The 3,016-nt window shown below is 37.8% G+C and overlaps 1 long non-coding RNA gene across 1 annotated transcript; it reads right to left on the bottom strand.

Annotated features, from left to right (window-relative positions):
* Positions 1-1,291: 1,291 nt before the first annotated feature.
* Positions 1,292-1,861, bottom strand: LOC113361302. Its single transcript, XR_003365054.1, has 3 exons — positions 1,814-1,861; positions 1,569-1,693; positions 1,292-1,452 (listed from the first exon to the last, which is right to left on the bottom strand). It is a non-coding gene; the product is annotated as an uncharacterized LOC113361302 (long non-coding RNA).
* Between the last annotated feature and the right edge of the window lie 1,155 nt (positions 1,862-3,016).

Genomic DNA, 3,016 nt, shown 5'->3' with positions numbered 1-3,016 from the left:
CATCCTTCTTCCAAATTCGTCAATTACATCCTCGTTGACAATGTATAAAGTTTGCAGCATATACCTAGCAGGTGCACGTATATTAGATTCCGAAGCTTCGGAAGCTGTTTGAGAAGATGGAGCCTTTGGAACAGGCTGGTAACTAGTTACTTGTTGGAGCGGGTACAATTGATTGGCTTATTTGAAGCGCCTGATGCATCAGGTGCTCTCCAACACAACACCAATATCAGGTTTCGATTGAAATGAATAAATCTCAGTGGATTACTAACAAAGGTGTTACCCAATATAACAAACTAATAATAGATTAAATTTATGGAACTGTTTATGTTTGTCATTGTTGAGAGATAATGTTGTGCGTTGAAGTCAAAGGTGTTTATAGAGACTTCAAACTGCAAATGGTAGAATTTGCCTAATGATGTACACGTTGATGTAAACTAAAAATACTAAACAAAAAACAACCAGGGATAAAAATAACATATCGTTCATCATTATAAATAGAGGTTAATTAGCATTACTAATCCATCATCATAATCATTCATCAATACTTAAGTCATGACCAAGATCGATATCTTCCTTGGCTCCCTCATATTTATCTGTATTGTCATCTCAGTCTCTTCTTCAAATGGTAAGTGTAATTATTGTCAAATTTGTATAGATGTACAAATTCTGTCAGTATATATGAAATAATTATTAATTATATTCAAGGATCTATCTAGAGCCGTATTATGGACCAGGCTAGTTAGGCAACTGCCTAGAGCCACACGTTGTTAGGACCCAAAAATTTAATTTTTGTTACAACTTAGAGCAACTGCAGTGGACGAGCAAACCTATAATTATGGTCCAGGGACGAGACGCAACGGGACGGAGTAAAGACTAAAATCTGGACCAAAACCAAATTCCAGACCATATTTGGTCTGGGACCAAGACCAAAACTATATATAGTGGAGCGGAGGTATAATCACCGGTTGGCATCTGGCGTGTATATAATCTACGCCTGTTGTGAAACGTACGTAAAGTCACCGCCCCATAAACAGGCGTGTATATAAGTTACGCCCGGTTCAGGCGTTGATAAAATGTTCGCCCGTTGGGACGTTGATAAAGTTTACGCCCCACGTCAGGCGTTCATAAAATTAACGCCCCATTCAGACGAAGATTATACAAACGCCCCAGCCCGGCGTTGATATTCTTAACGCCCCACGCCAGGCGTATATATAATCAACGCCCCACGCCAGGCGTTTATATAATCAACGCCTGTCAGTTAACGCCCCAAGCTTTGTAGACACCTCTTTTGCACAACTTGCAAATAAGAGGGTGTTTTTTGACTGTTCAAGATGGTTTCTCGCAGGACTAATTGTACATATAATTGCTGTTCTTTCATTGCCTCCTAAAGAAGGTTGAAGTATACGTGTAAGCTTAGAATCTCTGTAAGGAACATGTCCATTTCTTCCATTGCTGCATCCGACGATAACATGTAAATCAATAGCAAACATTAATCATTTCACTGATGCTGCCTAACACGAAAGAAAAGCTTAACAAGAAACAGTTCAATGAAAGAAAAGTTTAGCAACCTTAGCTTGCGAATAACCGTTCCTAGAGTAAGCAAACTGCGATTTATGTGGCAACCTTCTTTCAGTCTCGTACCAGCTGATAATGCTTGAGATGCACGTTCGCTTCCCGCCAGATCAACAAAGTTCTGTACTCAACCAAACCCAGAATTCTTGATAATCGTTTCAGTTAATTCAAGGAACAAGAGCCATTATTACTAAGAATTACATGAAATATTTAATGCAGAAGTAACATTTGCAATTCATACCACACTAGCCGAGAGAGTGGTTGAGTTGTCCTTCCCTAAAAACTCATGCGCCGAACTTTCAACTGTCTGCGTGGTGAGATGAAGGAGTTAAAAAGCTACAAACCAGTTTCAAAAAGAAGCCCAATTTCAATAAAAGAAGAACAAAATTACCCAGAACTTGAAATCCTAACAATCTAAAGAACATACACTAAGAGTAAAACAAAAGACTTCAACAACCAAAAAATGCACAATTAAGAATGAATGAAGATAAGGTGTTTGGATAATTACACAATGTATAAGCAGTTGGATACATTGATCTTTCAGGAATACTATTCTTGAATATAATGGTATTATCACTAACACATTCCCAATCAGAACCATCATTATTATTCTTACCAATCTCTCTAGCATTCAAAGGTCTTAACCTAACTGAAACGAAAATCTTCTCCTGAGATGATGAAATATCTTCCATTTCAGTTTTCTCCCACTGCATTACAGTTTCTTCACTACCCACTGAACAACCCATTATCTTCTTCTTCTCCCCAAACTGATAATAACCAAATAAGGAAAACTCATAACAAGCGTATTCAAGCGTATTCAGGCGTTGATTATACGTACACTTCATTCAGGCGTTGATTATACGTTCGCCACACCAGGCGTAGATTATACAAACGCCCCTTCTCCGAGCGTGAAATATATGTACGCCCCACAACAAGCGTATTCTTTACCAACGCCCCACAACCAGCGTTAACTATATCTCCGCCCGGCCCAAACGAAGATTATACCAACGCTCCACATGCAAGCGTGGATTATACATCCGCCCGACTAAATATACTCCACTGCCTTAACGTGACACTACAGACTAAACTCAAATTTGATCGTTTGTTTTGGTCTTTGATCTTTGGTTTTGATCGTACCACTGTGGACGCTCTTATTGCTCATACGTAGGGGTTGATAGTCTTACTATCTAGTTGTAATTAAATGTTGTTTTTTTATAACTGTTCAATACCATTTATGTATCTACTTTTGTACACTTTATAACGTTACACTTCATTGTAGAATTCATTGTATTAAGCAATTATTTTCAAAAATAATTTAGATATCATCTCTTCCCGTAAATTTATTAGATATAAATGAATATTAATAGGAGGGAAAACGGGGATGATGTTTGGTGAAAAACCATACTTTAAAGATTGTGTGTGTAACCACTAATTATTAGTTTCA

Source organism: Papaver somniferum, chromosome 3, assembly GCF_003573695.1.
Source record: "Papaver somniferum cultivar HN1 chromosome 3, ASM357369v1, whole genome shotgun sequence".
Taxonomy (NCBI): Eukaryota; Viridiplantae; Streptophyta; class Magnoliopsida; order Ranunculales; family Papaveraceae; genus Papaver; species Papaver somniferum.
The sequence above is the reverse complement of the archived record's forward strand: the minus strand, read 5'-3'. Positions and strand labels throughout refer to the sequence as shown.